General features: G+C 43.4%; 2 non-coding genes and 1 pseudogene across 2 annotated transcripts; all 3 read right to left on the reverse strand.

Annotated features, from left to right (window-relative positions):
• Positions 1 to 5,990: 5,990 nt before the first annotated feature.
• Positions 5,991 to 6,184, reverse strand: LOC142697821 (U2 spliceosomal RNA). The gene has a single exon (XR_012865563.1). It is a non-coding gene; the product is annotated as a U2 spliceosomal RNA (small nuclear RNA).
• Positions 6,185 to 12,484: 6,300 nt separating this feature from the next.
• Positions 12,485 to 12,676, reverse strand: LOC142697807 (U2 spliceosomal RNA). The gene has a single exon (XR_012865554.1). It is a non-coding gene; the product is annotated as a U2 spliceosomal RNA (small nuclear RNA).
• A 6,841-nt stretch (positions 12,677 to 19,517) lies between these two features.
• On the reverse strand, positions 19,518 to 19,688 carry LOC142697833 (U2 spliceosomal RNA; annotated as a pseudogene).
• Between the last annotated feature and the right edge of the window lie 1,330 nt (positions 19,689 to 21,018).

The following is a 21,018-nucleotide window of genomic DNA, read 5'->3' on the forward strand; positions in this document are numbered from 1 at the left end:
ATCCTTTTCACTACCCAAACTACACAAACCAAACAAGACAATTTCATACGTCAAACTCTTCAAACCAGTCAATTCTTCGCACAACCCACTCAACTTTTTCCAAACATCCTTTGCATGCTTACACGACCAAAACACATGACTCACATCCTCATCATCCCCACAACCTTCTCTCGGACACCTTTCAGATGCAACCAAACCTCTTCTTTTCTGAACACTCCTTACAGGCAACACTCCATGTACCGACATCCATAACAAATCTTTCTGCTTATTTGACACATCATACGTAACAATCTTCTTCCACACAGACCTAGACTCCATCGAATTCAAACCATTTACAGAACACATCACATTATTCATACACATACTTCTCACAACATTCTTTTCACTCAAAAATCTCTCCATTCTTACATCCTCTAGCTGGAACTTTTTAATAAATTTTTCAACATACAAATACCACCCTGTGCACTGAAAAGCAATTGGTTTACATAAATTACGTTTTTCCCACCTTAGACGCTGAATCACCGTTCCAGCTAAATATTTCGACATTCTGGAAGCCTTGGATTCTTTAAATAAAAGCTCTACAAAAAAACGTACACAATTAATTCCGATGAAAATCTCCAAATTTGGGAAATCCAAGCCTCCATTACGTCTGCTTTTCATTAGAATTTCTCTCTTTGCCTTCTCAATCCCGCTCCCCCATAAAAAAAGGAACAAAACTCTATTCACTTTTTTTAACATAGCTACAGCAGGAGGAAAAACCAGAGCAACATATAAAATCATAGGAAGAATAATACTTTTGACAATTAAAACCTTCCCCGAAAAAGAAAGATCCCTCATTCTCCACATTTCCAACTTTCTCACAATCCTACCACCTAACTCATCCCAACTTTCTCTCCCTTTCAGCTCATCATCAAACACAATACCCAAAATTTTCACACCATTCACCTGTTCCATATCAGAATCACTCACCCGCTCATTACTGAAAAAAATTTTAAATTTGCTCTTACCCCAATTTATTTTAAAAGCAGACGCAATACAAAACATATTTACGATCAACTTCACTCTGGGCATATCATACACTGAATCACACAATACGCAAATATCATCCATATATCCCAAAGCTTTCACACGTTTTCCATCACACCCGGGCACCACCAAACCTTTCACAACCTTATCATTTCTAATCATTTGCAACAATGGTTCAATCGCACAAATAAATAGGATGGGAGACAACGGACAACCCTGTCGCACACCAGACATAATATTAAACGATTCTGAAAAAAACCCATTCACCTGCACACAGCTCTTTGCATTCGCGTATAAATTCTTCAACAAACTCACAAACTGAACCGGAAAACCCATTCTCTCTAACACTTTGAACAAAAACACATGCGCCACACGATCAAACGCTTTCTCAAAATCTAACGCACACACAATCACCTTCTTATTCCGACCCTTACAATCCTCAAGCATGTCCCGCACCAACGCCACGTTTTCATGCAATTTCCTTTTCGGTACCGCACATACCTGATCCTCATCAATCACACACCCAATCACATCTCTCATACGATTCGCAATCAGCTTGGCAAAAATTTTATAATCCGTATTAAGCAAAGTAATTGGTCGCCAGTTTTCTAACCGTCTCTTATCTCCTTTTTTATGCAACAAAACTACCATACCCTTCTTCATCACATCACACATATTAGTCCCAGAAAACAACACTCTCATAACTTCTATAACATCCTTCCCAATTATATCCCAATATTTCCCATAGAAATCAGCTGGTATTCCATCGATCCCTGGAGACTTATTTTTAGCCATACTTCCCACCACATCCTTTATTTCACCATCCATAATCTCACCAAGCAAAGACTCACATTCACTTTCAGGAACAAAATTACACACAATATCCAAAAACTCCTCATCATCGCCCAAATCACATTTCTTCACATCATACAGTTTTTTATAAAAATCAGACACCACATCAATCACATCCTTACCGAACACCTCTTTATCATCCTTATCCAGTAACACATTCATTCCACTTTTTCCACCACACATTTTTTTAAAGAAAAATCTAGTGCACTTCTCGTGATTATCTCTAACCTCCACCTTAGACCTAAATATTATTTCTTTCCCTTTCTCTCGGAACCACTCCTTAATATCTTTTTTTGTTTTTTCCAAATCGTGTCTTACATCCATACCCAAATTTTTACATTGTTGAAGGAACGTCATCCGCATATTAAAGCGTGAATATTCTAATCTTTTCCTTCTCGCTCTTCTATACCCTATCTGTCTAAAAAACCCACCAATCTTTTTTTTCACCCATACCCACCATTCACACACATTAGAGAAAGAACTTTTCTTCCTAACCCAAAACCCATATTTTTTCCCAAACCTAGTTTTTTCCCTTTTATCACTCAGAAAACTAACATTCATCTTCCATACCCCTCTACCATAAAAGAAATTATTTATAACAAAAACCCCCAACAAACACTCGTGATCTGAAAACCACACTCTCTCCTGCGCATAATCTACACATTCCATTGCAGAGGTAGAAAAAAAGAAAAAGTCCAGACGAGAATCCGTTCTTCCGTCATCGGCATGATAGGTAAATGGACCTGGTTTCCTGGTGACAGCGTCCTGCAAAGCAAAGTCCTGCAAAATTTTATTCCACAAAACTCCGGTAGCGTCCACATTAGACTCTGTGGATCCAGCTCGGGCCTGCTTCTCCAGGATACAGTTAATGTCACCAACAATAATTACAGGAACTTTACCGTGTAGAAAAAATTTTAAAGTATCAAAAAGTGCCAACCTATCAGATTTCACAGCATGGCCATAGATATTGATAAGCCTAAACTGCCACCCCTTGTAGGATAGTAACACGCAGACACATCTTCCTTCCTGAATGATTTGAGTCTGTTTGATGACAAACTCATTATTTTTGAAGAGAATACCAATTCCATCGTTCCTATTTGTGGAAGAAAAGGACCAAATTGCTTCCCCAAACTTCCATTCTTCTTTACTAGGATTTTTTGACAAACCACATTCTTGTACACAAACAATGTCACTGCCCTTAGAGGCCAAAAAGTCCAGGACTGCAGCACGCTTGTGAGCAGAGGAGAACACCCGTACATTTTGAGAGACAATCTTTAATCTCAAAGACATGCGGGCATAGTATGGTTAGTGCAAAGGAAAGCCATGAGATAACCAGAACATATCACGTCCCAGGGAAATACATAGCTCTTTCCAGATTTGCCACATTGACTTCACTGAGGAAACCTTCCCCAGGAGAGCTGGGTACTTCTGAGGCCACCTCAGATGACTTAGGGCTAGAACTAGAGTCACTGTCCAGCAATGAGAAGGGATTTGCATGAACAGAATCTTCCAATAAGCCTATCTTCAGTCTCTTCACCGCCTTTCCAGACTTCCCCCTTTTTGAGACCACTTTATGAAAAATTTCAGCACTAGTGGCACTAGGCATCCTGGCCTCCTTCTCGTCCTCCTCCGATATTGACCACTCCACTTTAGCTGAGTCTTCCATTTTTGACTCTGGGCTAGAAAAAGACAAAATTTGCATACTTGCACCATCATCAGGGGAAGCACACCCAATAGGTGGCGCTGTGTCTTCACCTTCCATAGGCATAACCCCAGGTGTTTCATCAACACTTTGCTCTGCAGGAGGGACCACACCCAACTCCATGCTGTTAGTATGTGAGGTTAGAACCTCTCCTAATCCAGCTTTCCCAGGGTCCTGAGAAGCAGGCACAGAAACACTGCCAGCTGGCTCTGAAATTGCATCAGAAGTGGCAGCAAGGGAACTTGTTGTTCTCACCTGTCTGCCCCATGTTCTTCTCTCTTGCCCTAAAAAGGGAAACACCTTTGGACATTTCCTACAAGTATGACCCGGCAAACCACAAATGTCACACCTGGATGGGGAAATACATGCACTAGCCTCATGTCCTGTTTCTTTGCAATTCCTGCATACTTTGCCTTTGCATGCATCTTTGGTATGCCCGTAGGAAAAACATGATCTGCAAAAACATGGCATATCTTGGTAATAAAGATATCCCTTATTACCACCAATTGAAAAATTTGCAGGAGGATTCATCACTCCTCCAATACAGCTGGAGTCAGGTTTCAGCCTGACCCAGTACTTAATATCACCATTGAAAACTCCCCATAGGTTCTTCTGCTCCACACCTCCTCTAACATGGGTACAGTAGTGAGCTAAGAAGGCCCTGACCAGCCTTCTATCCAGAAATGGGTTATACATGTGGATGGTAATACATTTCTCCACTGCTGAAAAAAGAGGTTGCACTTCAATAGATTTTAAAGCCTCATGCATGTGTTTCTCCTTGAGCAACTGAAATACATTTAAACAGTAGGCGGCCTCAAAAAAGGATACATCATATGTAGCAATATTGCTGAAAGCTTGGATACAGAATACCTCTACCAACTTAACTCCAGCCAGGTCCAGAAGGATGTTCTCAATGATATGTCCAGTATCAACTTCTTCTCTCCTCTGCTCATTCACCACAAAACGGATAGTGTTACGCACAGCTGCCATCTTGAAAAGGAATGCCCAACGGCACGGTGATCGCTCCCAAAAACGTCGGATAGGACTCCACGAAAAGGCCGAACCCCCCGGCCCAGACCAGGCAATGAACCTGATCTGAGCCAAAAGGCCGAGAAGCGATAACCCGAGCGGCCCTTGCCTTGCCCGAGCCTGTCCCATACTGCTGTTCACCCCTTGCAGCGATTGATTCAGCCTACTCCTAGGCAATTCCATGGGGCCCTGCAGGCTCACACACATTTACAGCTACTAAGCGGGAGGGAGGTGAATAAAGGCCGGAGAGGAAGCTACACAGGATTTGCTTCTTTTGCTTGCACCACAATGCAGTGCTGAAAGAGGAGGAATCTACATAAAAACGCCTTCCTGGCAACGCCCAAATGCCCTCCTGCCATGCAGATAAACACTGGCAGCGGCAGCAAGTGCATGCCCACAGCCACCCCTTGTTCCTTCACACCTTGTATCAGCTTTAATCCAGTCCAGTGCTGCCTGCTGAGCAGCACTGACCAACACTGCCTGGGCCCAGGCTTTTATCTATCTCTGAGGCCCCATTATGATGTCAGAAAGCTGGCTCTGGAATCCTGAGGGCTCCACTATGACACGTGCAAAGTTCCGTCTGAACTTTATATAAGACGGTGAGGCTCAGTCAGTCACTCAGTGTTGCCTGAGAGGGCAACACTGCAACAGCCGGCCGCCAGGCTGTCTTTTTTTTGCACATTTATTTGCCTCCAGGAGGCCACAAGAGGGAGACAAGGGACTGCAAAATGGAAAATAAGCATCCACCAACTTTACAGACAACTTCTCCTTGCTCCTACAACCTCCATCCTTGCACAGTTTGTTATTCTTCCAGGTAACAAAGTAACAAATCCAAATTGCTGCTCTCTTTGTAGGCAAGCAAGGGTTTGTTGCAACTGCAATTCTTACTTCTTCTTGAAATGTAGGGACGACAGTACATTCCATCACATCCATCTAGTGTACACAGGTAGGTCCATTGTGGCGGGTAGGCGGCTGGCTGCTTTAATGGCTGTTTGCTGTTCCCCTACTCCACTCCACTCCACTATTTGACTGTGGTGCTGCATCAATCAGTGGCTGGCTCAGGTGCAGCTCTTTAACTTACCTAGGAGGGAGGGCGGAGAGAAGACAAGGAAGGTGAATGAGCTGTTCCAATGTGAAATGCCGGAAACACAGAAACACAGAAGACACACACACACACACACACACACACACAACAAGAGGTGGCAATGTATTCATTAATTGCATTTAATAAATGAGCTCATTATCACACATGACTGTACAAATGCATTGTCCAACAGGTGTTGAAATAATGGGATTAAAAGGGGAGATCCCATCAGAAAGACAAAAACAATAGCAAACACAAATAGCACTTTTGGAATCTGATTTTAGTCAACACATAAGGGAAGGGTGCACCGGTCCTGGAAATACTGCAATACCAGGTCAATGCGTGGAGTGGACAGAGCAAGCTCTATTTCCATCTCCCTGTTCTAAAAATCCATTTAATATATGGTCCCCAGATAGGGGACGTATCAGATATTAAACTGATAAGAACAGATTTTTTTTTTTTTTTTTTTTTTTTTTTTTTTTTAAAACCATTCAGTTTAACTTAAAGCAACAGTACACAAACCATTTTGCATTTTAAGGCATAAGTTGCCTTAGTCGTACATCATCATGGCTATTTTATTCCAAACAATAATAATCAAGACACAGAAAGGATTGTGAAGAACAAAAATAAAACAGGAATAAATCTTATCAATTAGCTATATTTCACCAACCTTCTCCACTTCTTAAATTTCCATATCCCCTCTGCGTCTATACCACCACCGCACTGACTATCCCAACGATAGACTACGTATAGTCTTGACAAAACCATCCTCACACACTCACCAATGGGTACCCACTTATGTTTGAAAACACCTAAATTACGTACATCCCATAAGCTTTCCATTATACACACCATAATCAACCATAAGATCCTATCACTTACTCTGTTACAAGCCCCTATAGCAAACATCGCAACCTTCCAATCCACAAACTTCACCCCAGCTAACTCCTTACAGACGCCACCCATCCTCCTCCATACCTCATACGAATAATTGCAGTCCCAAAAAAGATGCCTAACAGTCTCCCGTGAATTACACCCAACCCTTGGACACACCTCAAATCTAACTAGCATTCTCCTCCTCTGCACATCTCTAACAGGCAATATATCATGCAACGCCATCCACACTATGTCCTTTTGTCTATTGGACATACCTCTCACGCCTAACTTCTTCCAAGTATCCACAACATCCTCTCCTCGCAAACCCACAATGTTACACACAACCTCATTCACACACAATCTTTTTAGCACAGCCTTCTTATCCAGAAACCCACCCATAGGCACTGCAATCAAATCATATTTCCTAATGAACCTTTCAATCACAACATACCATACCGGACATACATAAGCAACAGGCACAGTAGCGTCTCTCTTAAACCAATTTAACCCATAAAGCATCCAACCGGCCATATACCTTACCATATACGCACTCTTATTTCCTTTCCCCAAGAGCCCCACCACTGTTTTAATATAATTTAACCCAAGAAAGACCTCCACATTCGGAAAATCCAAACCTCCATTCTCACAAGACTTATAAACATACTCACGCTTCAACTTTTCCATTTGACTTCCCCACAGAAAGGTAAACACCATTTTCTCTGACTTTTTGATTTTCCTACTAGCGGAGGGAAAAATACTAGCCACAAAAACCAAAATAGGCAAAATCACTGTCTTAATTATCAACACCTTCCCTGATAAAGTCAGGTCTCTAAGTCTCCAAAAATTCAATTTCTTCTCAATCCTCTTGCCACATTCATCCCAACTCTCATTCCCTCTCAAGTCCTCATTAAACTGTATCCCCAACACTTTTACTGCACCCACTTCATTCCTCACTCCCTCCATACTTACCCTCCTATCCCCAAAGCACTTAAAGACACACTTATCCCAATTCACCTTAAAAGCTGATGCCCCACAAAAAAAATCCAACCATAATTTTGCTCTATTCAACCCAGCCATACAATCACTCATAACCACAACATCATCCATATAACCCAGAATTTTAACGTATTTACCTCCACTCCCTGGGATCAAAAAACCTTTCACCACTTTATCTTTTCTTACCAAACACATCAAACTTTCGATCACACAAATAAACAAAACTGGGGACATAGGGCACCCCTGTCTTACCCCAGATCTCACACATACTTTTGAACTTAAATTACCATTCACCAACACTTCACTTGACACATCCCTATACAAACACTTCACACCTTCCAAAAACCTCACTGGGAAGCCCATCCTAACAAGTACAGCAAACATAAACACATGCGACACTCTATCAAACGCCTTTTCGAAATCTAACGCAAGCATCATACACTTCTGTTTCCTACTCATACAGTCCCCAATCAAATCTCTCAGCAAAACCAAATTATCAGACATACTCCTACCTGGCACAGCACAGACTTGGTCTTCACCCACAACCTTTCCTACCACCTCACGCATACGATTAGCCAAAATTTTACTAAAACATTTATAATCCACATTCAGCAGTGAAATCGGTCTCCAATTACCCAAACACTTCTTATCCCCTTTCTTATAAATCAAAACAATCACACCCTCTTTCATAGACTCACACAAAACCCCCTTATCCCATATAAACTTACATACTTCCACCAAATCCAACCCTATTATCTCCCAGGCCTTCACATAAAATTCCACAGGAATGCCATCTTTACCAGGTGTTTTATTTTTCCCCGCACTCATTATCACTTTCTTTACTTCTTCAGACGTTACATCCTCATTCAACCCCACACAATCCTCCTCTCTAAGAACATTTTCCAAACCATTCAAAACTTCATCCATCAACCCGATATCAATCCACTTTTTGCCATATAGTTCTGAATAAAACGATTCCACCACTTTTAACACATCCATACCCACTATACGCTCCCCCTTCGCATTAACAATTTCATCCATATCATCTTTCTTACCACACATTTTCTTGAAAAAAAACCTTGTGCATTTTTCATTTTTATCTAAGAACTCCACTTTAGACCTAAAAATAATCTCCTTTCCCTTTCTTTCCAAAACTTGCTTTAACTCGTTCCTTGCCTCCTCTAGCAAATCACTCAAATCAATTCCCTTCTCACCCATCTTCCGCAACCATTCTATCCTAATATTCAATTCCTTATACTGGTTACGTTTCCTAGCAGCCTGCTTGTATCCCCATCTCACAAAAAAAATTTTAATCTGCCCTTTCATCCAATCCCACCATTTAAGCACATCCACAAAACTATCTTTTTCTCCCTTCCACACATCATACTTTCGTTTGAACTCATCCATCACTTCAACATCCTCCAATAATCTAGTATTCAACTTCCACACCCCTTTCCCAAAACAAAATTTACTACTTACCTCCACCCATACCCGTAAACATACATGGTCTGAAAAAGGTACCTCATTCTGAACCATCTTATTACACACTAAACCCTTAGATATGCAAATACGATCAATTCTTGACTCAATACCCCCTCTATCTGATTTATATGTTGGCGGTGGTGGTTTACCCAATGACAATTCGGCTGCATCTATAAAAGAAAAATCAGATATAAGTTGGTTAAGCTTTTTCCCAGTTACATCCAGACCATCCCCATCAAAAGAACAATTAAAGTCTCCCAAAAAAAAGGTAGGAATCCTTCCAGGTAAGAACAAACTTAGCTTTTCCAACAACGCCAGCCTTTTTGCTCTATCTATAGGACAATAAGTATTCACCACCCTAACCCTAACTCCCCTGCAACATACCACTGCAATTACACATCTACCTGTTTCCACCACTGTATAACTCTCCAGATCCATACCCATATTTCCTAATAGGATCCCCACCCCATCATTCTTATTGGAAGTAGATCCTGACCAGACATACTGCCCATATGGCCAATCCCCCTCCCCCAGTGACTCAGATATACCACACTCTTGCAGGCATATGATCTCTGCCCCAAGATTCCTAACATAGTCCAGCACAACAGCACGTCTAGGCTTTGATGTAATTTGCCTGACATTCAAGGATAAGACATTAAGTGTAATTTTGGGGTCCATATTTTGATCTTTTTCCGTAGATATCCACCAATACCCCACTGTTTAATCAGCCTACACCTCCTGGTGGCTGACAACCGGACACAAAGATAGCTTTGTCCACGTCTTCTCCTAAAAAAGGAAAGTCCTCAGGAAAGTGAGAAATGGGGTAGACTCCCCTATCCGGGCTCACTCCATCTTCACTCAGAGGAGACAACATGGTGCGAAGTCTCTTAGAAGATGAACCTCCTTCCTCCTCCTCAGAAGGCCTCACAAGTGCAGTTGAAAAGTCCCCTTGACCACCTTCACCTTGTTGTTCCACCAGAATTCCTTCCCAGGAAAAGACAGGCGATTTGGATATAGAACCATCCACTTCCCCATCACCTCTCAACCCAGTCAGGTCATCAGAGGGGTGAGGCAGGTCTTTCTCAACAGGTGCTACCTCCATTTCATCAGCCAGCGTATTTCCAGACCGATTTAACTCAAGGAGAGTCCCATCAGACACCAGGGCAGGCACCGACTCCTCAGTTCCCTGGGCAGCTGGGCCCTGAATCACATTAGACCTCATACTGCCAGGTTCACCTGCAACTACTTCCGCCAGAGTCCTAACCCTTCTGTTTTTAGCACGCTCTGGACAGTCTTTAAAGGCATGACCCACAATGCTGCACATGTTACACACAATTGGGTTTTTGCAATCCTTGGCCAGGTGACCGTCCTGATTACATTTGTTACAGGTAACACCTTCTTGCGTACAATCTTCGTGAACATGGCCATACCTTTTACATTTCCTGCAAAACACAGGAGGCTGGGGAAAAAATAAGTAGCCTTTGTCCCGGCCGATGGCAAAATTCCTAGGAGGGTATTTCACACCCAGAGGCCCTGAAGGATCCTCCTCAAATCTCACAAAAAATTTATGCTTCCCTGTCCAGAGGGACTCAGCATTTAACACCTGGTGAGAATAGCTGACGTAAGAGCAGTACTTCTTTAAGAAGGAAGTAATATCATCCACCATCACATAAGGATTGTACATCAAAACAACCAGTGGAACATCGTTGTTATATAAAACGGTGAAGATAAGTCCATCCAACCCAGGGTTTTGCAAGTTAGCATTAATCGCGGCATACAAGTTGTAACAAGCATTCAAACTTTTAAGAACCAAAGTGAAGCGATTACCTCTGGGATCTTGAAGACAAAGGATGTCGTTCCTACTCACGTTGAGGGTCTTGAAAATGACTTCATTCACCAGGTGTTTCAATGAAAAAAGGTCCTTCTTGTTCAAGGGTACGTCAATGCCAAATCCATTCTTGATCCGGGTTTCCCCGATCCCAGCGTATCGAAGCCTAGCTCCCATGATCGCTCGACAGTTGATCACCCAGCCTACCCCCTTATAGCAGCAGTTGGCTTAAGCCACCGAAGTGGCGATGCCAAAAGGCCAAGGGCATGACATGCTGACCTCCTCTTGACACGGGATCGTGCCAAAAGGCCGAGAAGCGATAACCCGAGCGGCCCTTGCCTTGCCCGAGCCTGTCCCATACTGCTGTTCACCCCTTGCAGCGATTGATTCAGCCTACTCCTAGGCAATTCCATGGGGCCCTGCAGGCTCACACACATTTACAGCTACTAAGCGGGAGGGAGGTGAATAAAGGCCGGAGAGGAAGCTACACAGGATTTGCTTCTTTTGCTTGCACCACAATGCAGTGCTGAAAGAGGAGGAATCTACATAAAAACGCCTTCCTGGCAACGCCCAAATGCCCTCCTGCCATGCAGATAAACACTGGCAGCGGCAGCAAGTGCATGCCCACAGCCACCCCTTGTTCCTTCACACCTTGTATCAGCTTTAATCCAGTCCAGTGCTGCCTGCTGAGCAGCACTGACCAACACTGCCTGGGCCCAGGCTTTTATCTATCTCTGAGGCCCCATTATGATGTCAGAAAGCTGGCTCTGGAATCCTGAGGGCTCCACTATGACACGTGCAAAGTTCCGTCTGAACTTTATATAAGACGGTGAGGCTCAGTCAGTCACTCAGTGTTGCCTGAGAGGGCAACACTGCAACAGCCGGCCGCCAGGCTGTCTTTTTTTTGCACATTTATTTGCCTCCAGGAGGCCACAAGAGGGAGACAAGGGACTGCAAAATGGAAAATAAGCATCCACCAACTTTACAGACAACTTCTCCTTGCTCCTACAACCTCCATCCTTGCACAGTTTGTTATTCTTCCAGGTAACAAAGTAACAAATCCAAATTGCTGCTCTCTTTGTAGGCAAGCAAGGGTTTGTTGCAACTGCAATTCTTACTTCTTCTTGAAATGTAGGGACGACAGTACATTCCATCACATCCATCTAGTGTACACAGGTAGGTCCATTGTGGCGGGTAGGCGGCTGGCTGCTTTAATGGCTGTTTGCTGTTCCCCTACTCCACTCCACTCCACTATTTGACTGTGGTGCTGCATCAATCAGTGGCTGGCTCAGGTGCAGCTCTTTAACTTACCTAGGAGGGAGGGCGGAGAGAAGACAAGGAAGGTGAATGAGCTGTTCCAATGTGAAATGCCGGAAACACAGAAACACAGAAGACACACACACACACACACACACACACAACAAGAGGTGGCAATGTATTCATTAATTGCATTTAATAAATGAGCTCATTATCACACATGACTGTACAAATGCATTGTCCAACAGGTGTTGAAATAATGGGATTAAAAGGGGAGATCCCATCAGAAAGACAAAAACAATAGCAAACACAAATAGCACTTTTGGAATCTGATTTTAGTCAACACATAAGGGAAGGGTGCACCGGTCCTGGAAATACTGCAATACCAGGTCAATGCGTGGAGTGGACAGAGCAAGCTCTATTTCCATCTCCCTGTTCTAAAAATCCATTTAATATATGGTCCCCAGATAGGGGACGTATCAGATATTAAACTGATAAGAACAGATAAGGTTTCAACAAAGTTTTTTATTGGCAAAAATAATATATTTTACAGACTTTTTTTTAAAATTGAAACCACAAGATAAAATCAACAGCATAATACATGAATATTCATACATTTAAATGAATACAAAAGTAATAATAATAAGACCATTAATACAGATGTTATAATAAAAGTACAGAACAATAGCAGGATAAAATTTATACAGGGCATAAAAGACATAAAAGAATAAAACCATTTTTATTTACAATGTTATGGTATTCCACATTTGCAAACACCACATGGATGTTGCTTCTTTTACCCCTAGCTGCTTTTTGTCCCTAAGATAATAAATATACATTTCACTTAGGGCATATTTCACACAATTTGTAACGTCAATAAAATCATGTTTAAAAAGCAGAATGTTCCTAACCTTCCAAATGGCATTCTTAAAACAGTTTAAAATGATCCAACAGACCATTTGCTGTTTAAAACTTGGGCAGTTAAAAAGACCATAAAACACGTATTCAAATTTAAGATCTTTAAGACCGCAGGCCCATTTCAGCAATGGGCCTACCTTCCTCCAAACCTCCTGTGCATATGGGCAGTTCCAAAACAGGTGCATTATCGTCTCGTCGTCACCACACCTGTCTCTCGGGCACTTGGCTCTCGCCACCAGTCCTCGCCTATGCTGGAATTCACGAGTAGGGAGGCACTGGTGAACGATTGCCCAGGCAAGGTCCTTGTGCACATTTGCCATAAATTTCCCGAAAACGTTCCGCCACACCACCTTGGACCTTGCCTGTGAGAAATTTGAAACTGCCAGTGTATCCTCCTGCCGCCTACAGGAGAGTGACACTTTTTTCTGGTCCCCCAATATGTCAGGCTCCAATTCTTGGAGACCTAGGAGCCTGACAGTTTTTTCGAGCACCGCATATTGTTTTGGGGGACACAGAAGCACAGGAGAATTCAAAGGGACACGAAACCATCGTTTAAAAATCATGCCCGTAGCGTACTTTAAAAAGTAGCTAAAAATACCATCAGAATTATACATTTTAAAACAGAAGCAAAAGTATTTAATGTAAAAGAAGTTAAAAAGGTTAGGAACATCTCTCCCGCCATTGTCCTTACATCTGTACATAAAATCACGTTTTAGTTTTTCCATTTTGGAACCCCATAAAAACATAAAACAGATCCTGGTCACTTTTTTAATATATAAAATTGTTGGAGGGAAAACCATAGCTACATAAAGCATTATGGGTAATAAAACAGATTTAATTATTAAAACTTTTCCCTCCATGGTGAGATTTCTCAAATTCCACATTAAAACCTTTTTTTCCATTTTGGCAATTACTGAATCCCAATTGGGTCTCCCATCGTTTTCTTGATTAAAAACAATTCCTAAAATTTTTATCTGATCCTGCTGCATGTTAACTCCTGGTGTCACAGAGGAATCCCATACACCAGTATAAAAACAGTCACACTTATCAACGTTTAATTTAAAACCAGAGGCTTCACAAAAAAAGCCGGTGTTCCTCAATGCCCGTCTCATAGAAGCGGCGTCTGGGCATAGGACGGTGGCGTCATCCATATAGCCTAGGATTTTTACCTGGTTCCCCCTTCCTCCAGGTATGGGCACGCCTCTGATGACTTTATCATCTCTTATTAGGGTGAACAGAGGTTCTATGGCACAAATAAAAAGGAGCGGAGACAACGGGCACCCCTGTTTCACCCCTGATAAAAGAGGAACACCTTTAGTTAAAAATCCGTTGATAGAAATTTGGCTAAAACAGGATCGATATAAAAGCTTAATACGTGTTAAAATAATTTCAGGAACAGCCATCTTTTTAAGAACCATAAAAAGATATTCATGGGAGACCCGGTCAAAAGCCTTCTCGAAATCTAAGGATAAAATAGCAAGGCTTTGACCCCTTTCTTTAAAATACCAAATGATGTCACGTAAAATATTCAGGGACTCAGTAATTGACCTCCCAGGTACCCCACATACCTGGTTTGGATGGATTAATTTATGAATAAAAGGTTTAAAACGGATTGTTATTAGTTTAGCTAAAATTTTACAATCAACGTTTAAAAGAGTAATAGGGCGCCAGTTTTTTAACTGGTCCCTCTCACCTTTTTTAAAAATTAAGGACACAATCCCCCTCCTCCAGGAAGGGGGCAGCTCTTCAGTAATAAAAACTTCCTTATACAATAAAAACATGTCATTCTTTAAAATTTCCCAAAAAGCATGATAAAATTCGATGGGCAGACCATCTTCCCCAGGAGCTTTCCCATTAGAAAAACTTTTAAAAGCAAATAAAAGTTCCTCCAAGGTAATATTACGGGATAAAACTTCCTGGTCTAAAATATCTAGCTTGGCATCAAGGGAATTAAGAACATGTTCTAAAAAGGAAGGATCAATATTTTTCTTGTTAAAAAGAGATTGGTAGAAATTAAAAGCAGAATTTAAAATGCCGACCATAGTGGTTTCTCCTTCAAGGTTTAAAATGACATCTCGTTTATCCATTACCTTTTTGAAGAAGAACCGGGAACACTTCTCGCCATCCTCGAGGTGCTTTACATGTGAATTAAAAATTATTTGTTTCCCTTTCTCTTCTATGGCATATTTTATTTCAGCTTTAAGATTTAAGATATCATCATCAACATCCATACCAATCTCCTTCAATTTAAAAAGTACATGTAAACGTTTATTAAGAACATAAAACCATTGTTTTTTCTCTTTTGCTTTCTTCTTACCTGCTCGAATAAAAAAAGCTCTGATTTTGGGTTTAATGCCCTCCCACCAGTGTAGCATAGGCTGACTGGGCGCTCTATGGGACTGCCAACACTGGTAGGTCCGCACAAACTCCTCTTTAATGATGGGGTCCTCCAGGAGTGTGGTGTTTAGTCTCCAGGGACCCCTACAAGCTTTTTGCTCTCCCTCTAGCTCCAGGTGCACTGAAAGGAGCTTGTGATCAGATAAAATATTTGTTAAAAGCAAACATTTTTTGGGAATAAAACTATTAGAAGTGAAAATAAAATCAATTCTGGAGCTCACTCTTCCATTGGACCAGGTGGGGCCTGGGTCCGCAGGCAAGAGTTCCCTCCAGCAATCTTTCAATTTAAAATCACCAATAAAATTCTTGAGCAGGTAAGAAGTACGGTCAATTTTTCGATTAAAATCCCCACCCTGGCGGTGTTCTCCATCTCGCACACAGTTAAAATCACCACCCACCAGCAGGGGGGTAGACCCAACACAAAACAATGGTAAAATCTCTAATAGTTCTGCCCTCTCCTGTTTGGTAGGAGGGGCATAAACGTTTAAAACACGAATTAAAGTTCCATTAAAAAGCAAATGTATTAAAATAGCTCTGCCGGGCATGATTTCAGTCACTGTTTGGATGGAGATAAAACGACCTCGGCAGAGCAATCCAACCCCCGCAGAGCGACAGTCATTTCCACCAGACCAGACTGAGGGGCCTAGTTTCCAGTCCATCTTTAAATCTTGATATTCCAAGTCATTAGGGATTCCACATTCTTGAAGCAGGCAAAGGTCAAAGTCCACAGTCTCTAAAAATGAAAATAAAGCAGTCCTGCGGACAGGGCTCTTTAGGGACCTCACATTTAGTGAGGCGACTTTGATAGGAACCAACATAGTCTTAGTTGAGGTCAGGGTCCGAACCAGAAGAGTCGTACTCGGAGATCAGCTGCGAGTCTGGACCCCCTTTTTGAGGGGTCAATAAATCTTGGATGTTGGTAGGGTCAGAGCCAGATACGTGGGCGGCTCCAACCCCCACACTGCTCTCATCCGAACTCCGATAGGCAGCTTTCCTCCGAACTCCGGACTCCTCTTCCTCTCGCTGTCTCTTTGCAGAATGGCTCCTATCCATCTCCTCGAAGTCGCTCTCACCCATCTCTGGCCCCTGGCTGAAGATATCGCTGATGTCCTTCCTGGGCAGCTGCACAGGGGCCTGTGAGGTCCCATCGCTCTTGGCAACCTTTGCCTGCTTACGGGGAGCCTTCATCGCAAGCCCCTCCACAACCGCAGTGGAGGAACTTTGCTCCGACCCCCCCGTTGACCGGAAATGGTCAAAACGAGGCTCCAATCCAGCATATTTTAGGGTTTTCTTAATGGAGCCCTCGTCTGACACAGAGTGTCTCCGCTCCATGCCCACACTCTTGGGACAGGCGTCAGGTCCTACTGCAGAACCTACGGAGCCACGACGCCTGTCGCTAACCACTGCCTCAACAGGGTCCACTGCAGGCGGAGCAGAGGACCTGTTTGCAGAGGTGCCGGTCAACTTATGTCCAGCAGAGTCAGAATTCCTCCTGCTCTGCCTGGACCCGGTGGAATCCCTATGGCCGTCCCTCGAGGCTGACATCGGTGGGCCCCCCGATGGAGCTGTGAAGGACTTTGGCCTGGACCCCTCAGTCGTCAATGCTCGTTTTGGGGCATTACCAGCGGCGTCTGCACATGTTGCAAACTGCCGCTCTGGCCCTGGTCTGGGTGGCCCAGATTTCGCTCTGCGGGGGCAATCTTTAAAAGCATGCCCAGTCATGCCGCACAGATTGCACAACACCTCGGAACTGCATTTTGCCGCTACGTGTCCAACCTGGCCACACCTGTTACACTGCACCACATGGGGCCGGTCACAATGTTCTCTGGTGTGGCCATATCTCAAGCAGTTCCGGCAGGCTATTGGCATCTGGGGGTAAAATAGGAATCCTCGATTCTTCCCAATGGCAAAGTTCTGGGGTGGGTGATGTAAGCCTCCAATGCCATTGGGATCCTGGCGGAACTTCACCCAATATTTTCTTTTGCCATTCCAGAAGCTCTGGGTGTTCAAGATTTTATGTGAGAAGCGGACCTCCCTGCAGTAACGACTGAGGAAGGTTTCAATGTCACACTCTGAGACAAATGGACTGAACATGCACATCACGAGCGGGACTTCTTCCTCCCCGTAGAGGAATAAAAAGTTCAGTCCATTTAGCCGCTCCTCACTCTGGTCCGCATCAGACAATCTTTTGTGCATGTTGTCGCAACATGCCGCGGCCGTAAAGGATACGGTGTACCGACCGCGGCTTTCCTGGTCGTTGAGACACAGGATGTCCGCCCGCTTGAGCCCCAGGAAGTCCAGCAGAATCACCTCCACAATGAAGCGAAGGTTCTTCCGCTGGCGATGGCCTTCTTCCACCTCGATGCGGACGGACTGGCGCAACCGGGTGTCCCCGGATGCAAATCCAAATGTATATGGCATTTTCAGTGCCTGGGGGCTAAGCCTGTCCCTTATAGCAGCAAGGGCTCAGATTCCACAATTAAGTGGAACCCTCCCCCAAGGCCAAGGATTAGGGTACCCCAGACACCTACGAAGCCCGATAAACGCCCTCGGAACGCTCTTAGAAAAACGCCTCAAGGCCGGTTGACCTCTTGGGTAAGGCGCGATCGCAACTCGTTGTCCGGGGGCTAAGCCCACTCCCCAAATAGCAGCAAGGGGGTGAAGTCTCTCTGTGAAAAGAGACGATCCCCCAAGGCCAAGGAGCAGGGTACCCCGGACACCTCCCAACAAAACCAGATGCAGAAATACTACACCTGATCTTGCCAAAAGGCCGAGAAGCGATAACCCGAGCGGCCCTTGCCTTGCCCGAGCCTGTCCCATACTGCTGTTCACCCCTTGCAGCGATTGATTCAGCCTACTCCTAGGCAATTCCATGGGGCCCTGCAGGCTCACACACATTTACAGCTACTAAGCGGGAGGGAGGTGAATAAAGGCCGGAGAGGAAGCTACACAGGATTTGCTTCTTTTGCTTGCACCACAATGCAGTGCTGAAAGAGGAGGAATCTACATAAAAACGCCTTCCTGGCAACGCCCAAATGCCCTCCTGCCATGCAGATAAACACTGGCAGCGGCAGCAAGTGCATGCCCACAGCCACCCCTTGTTCCTTCACACCTTGTATCAGCTTTAATCCAGTCCAGTGCTGCCTGCTGAGCAGCACTGACCAACACTGCCTGGGCCCAGGCTTTTATCTATCTCTGAGGCCCCATTATGATGTCAGAAAGCTGGCTCTGGAATCCTGAGGGCTCCACTATGACACGTGCAAAGTTCCGTCTGAACTTTATATAAGACGGTGAGGCTCAGTCAGTCACTCAGTGTTGCCTGAGAGGGCAACACTGCAACAGCCGGCCGCCAGGCTGTCTTTTTTTTGCACATTTATTTGCCTCCAGGAGGCCACAAGAGGGAGACAAGGGACTGCAAAATGGAAAATAAGCATCCACCAACTTTACAGACAACTTCTCCTTGCTCCTACAACCTCCATCCTTGCACAGTTTGTTATTCTTCCAGGTAACAAAGTAACAAATCCAAATTGCTGCTCTCTTTGTAGGCAAGCAAGGGTTTGTTGCAACTGCAATTCTTACTTCTTCTTGAAATGTAGGGACGACAGTACATTCCATCACATCCATCTAGTGTACACAGGTAGGTCCATTGTGGCGGGTAGGCGGCTGGCTGCTTTAATGGCTGTTTGCTGTTCCCCTACTCCACTCCACTCCACTATTTGACTGTGGTGCTGCATCAATCAGTGGCTGGCTCAGGTGCAGCTCTTTAACTTACCTAGGAGGGAGGGCGGAGAGAAGACAAGGAAGGTGAATGAGCTGTTCCAATGTGAAATGCCGGAAACACAGAAACACAGAAGACACACACACACACACACACACACACAACAAGAGGTGGCAATGTATTCATTAATTGCATTTAATAAATGAGCTCATTATCACACATGACTGTACAAATGCATTGTCCAACAGGTGTTGAAATAATGGGATTAAAAGGGGAGATCCCATCAGAAAGACAAAAACAATAGCAAACACAAATAGCACTTTTGGAATCTGATTTTAGTCAACACATAAGGGAAGGGTGCACCGGTCCTGGAAATACTGCAATACCAGGTCAATGCGTGGAGTGGACAGAGCAAGCTCTATTTCCATCTCCCTGTTCTAAAAATCCATTTAATATATGGTCCCCAGATAGGGGACGTATCAGATATTAAACTGATAAGAACAGATTTTTTTTTTTTTTTTTTTTTTTTTTTTTTTTTTTTTCTTTTTTTTTTTTTTTTTTTTTTTTTAAAACCATTCAGTTTAACTTAAAGCAACAGTACACAAACCATTTTGCATTTTAAGGCATAAGTTGCCTTAGTCGTACATCATCATGGCTATTTTATTCCAAACAATAATAATCAAGACACAGAAAGGATTGTGAAGAACAAAAATAAAACAGGAATAAATCTTATCAATTAGCTATATTTCACCAACCTTCTCCACTTCTTAAATTTCCATATCCCCTCTGCGTCTATACCACCACCGCACTGACTATCCCAACGATAGACTACGTATAGTCTTGACAAAACCATCCTCACACACTCACCAATGGGTACCCACTTATGTTTGAAAACACCTAAATTACGTACATCCCATAAGCTTTCCATTATACACGACATAATCAACCATAAGATCCTATCACTTACTCTGTTACAAGCCCCTATAGCAAACATCGCAACCTTCCAATCCACAAACTTCACCCCAGCTAACTCCTTACAGACGCCACCCATCCTCCTCCATACCTCATACGAATAATTGCAGTCCCAAAAAAGATGCCTAACAGTCTCCCGTGAATTACACCCACCCCTTGGACACACCTCAAATCTAACTAGCATTCTCCTCCTCTGCACATCTCTAACAGGCAATATATCATGCAACGCCATCCACACTATGTCCTTTTGTCTATTGGACATACCTCTCACGCCTAACTTCTTCCAAGTATCCACAACATCCTCTCCTCGCAAACCCACAATGTTACACACAACCTCATTCACACACAATCTTTTTAGCACAGCCTTCTTATCCAGAAACCCACCCATAGGCACTGCAATCAAATCATATTTCCTAATGAACCTTTCAATCACAACATACCATACCGGACATACATAAGCAACAGGCACAGTAGCATCTCTCTTAAACCAATTTAACCCATAAAGCATCCAACCGGCCATATACCTTACCATATACGCACTCTTATTTCCTTTCCCCAAGAGCCCCACCACTGTTTTAATATAATTTAACCCAAGAAAGACCTCCACATTCGGAAAACCCAAACCTCCATTCTCACAAGACTTATAAACATACTCACGCTTCAACTTTTCCATTTGACTTCCCCACAGAAAGGTAAACACCATTTTCTCTGACTTTTTGATTTTCCTACTAGCGGAGGGAAAAATACTAGCCACAAAAACCAAAATAGGCAAAATCACTGTCTTAATTATCAACACCTTCCCTGATAAAGTCAGGTCTCTAAGTCTCCAAAAATTCAATTTCTTCTCAATCCTCTTGCCACATTCATCCCAACTCTCATTC

The sequence above is a fragment of the Rhinoderma darwinii genome, assembly GCF_050947455.1.
Source record: "Rhinoderma darwinii isolate aRhiDar2 chromosome 5 unlocalized genomic scaffold, aRhiDar2.hap1 SUPER_5_unloc_9, whole genome shotgun sequence".
Taxonomy (NCBI): Eukaryota; Metazoa; Chordata; class Amphibia; order Anura; family Rhinodermatidae; genus Rhinoderma; species Rhinoderma darwinii.